The sequence below is a fragment of the Austrofundulus limnaeus genome, unplaced genomic scaffold (genome assembly GCF_001266775.1).
Source record: "Austrofundulus limnaeus strain Quisiro unplaced genomic scaffold, Austrofundulus_limnaeus-1.0 Scaffold96, whole genome shotgun sequence".
NCBI lineage: Eukaryota > Metazoa > Chordata > Actinopteri > Cyprinodontiformes > Rivulidae > Austrofundulus > Austrofundulus limnaeus.
Genome location: NW_013952498.1, coordinates 1522415 through 1523652, shown reverse-complemented (window position 1 = coordinate 1523652; position 1238 = coordinate 1522415).

The window sequence follows — 1238 nt, the reverse complement described above, 5'->3', positions numbered from 1 at the left end:
CCTGACATGTCCACAACTGGATGCAGACGGTACCTGACCAAGTGTCAATATGTGACGAGTTGAGAGTGAGAATGGGTTGGTATGTGCTGCTCTGACAGCATCGTTCCTTCCCTCAGCAGCTGTGGTTCATGATGATTGAATCATTTTGTGAACAGAAGGTTCAAAGTGATGATAACTTGCAAATCTGTTCAARCAGAACACAGCAGGTTCAGAAAAAAATACAAACTTTTGAAAAATTAAGCTTTTGATCAAACAAGTGTGACTTTAACATGAACTGTAAGTCTGTTTGCATTGTTTGGTTAAAATATCCTTGTTCTTTGGTCATTGAAATAACCACAGGTGGGTTGAGTAACAAAAAAAACTAGTACTACTAGTAGTACTAAATACTCCTAGAAGTATTTAGTTTTTCAAAATGTCACTAGTTACTACCCATCTCTGTTCACTATACAGTTAAACTAGTACTTTGTATTAGYCTACCTTGAGTAGAATGGAATGTCATCATTAGACCCTGCGAATCGTAATCCAAACGCAGACTGAATTTTTAGTTCTTCCATCTCTTTCTTTAATGTTTCTATTTCTTCTTTTAAGTTCGAGTTTTCATTTACTGCCACGTCGAGGCTAGTGTGTTCTGGGACAGAGCAATATTCAAGATCCACAGTGGGACTGCATTCCATAAACTGCTCATCATCTGCTGGGTTATCTGGTTCAGGTCTCCTCACTCAGTCCCATACAATTGGTCTTGGAGGTTGAATAGAATAGTCTTTCCATTGAAATAATACTGGGACAGCTCCTTTCTTTACCATCTTTCTCCCCCCAGAAATTTTAGGCTGAATGCTCTGATCTGGAGTGAAGTGCACAATGCAAACCTTGCTGTGTGRTGCTACACTGAATTTGTCATAACAAATACTCACTAATCACCGTCTTCTTAATTCAGCATCGCTTGGAAATCCAAGAAAACTTAAAATTCCAGTATAGTTTGAAGATGCAGTGCACTTCGGAACACAACAGTGTTCTTGATATTGTTTAACTTGCTTCTGAAACATGACTTTATCTTTCATTGTGGCCATACAGGTGCTGGTCATAAAATTAGAATATCATGAAAAAGTAGATTTATTTCAGTAATTCCATTTAAAAAGTGAAACTTGTATATTATATTCATACATTACATACAAACTCATATATTTCAATTAATTTTGATGATTACAAATGACAACAAATGAAAATCTCAAATTCAGCAT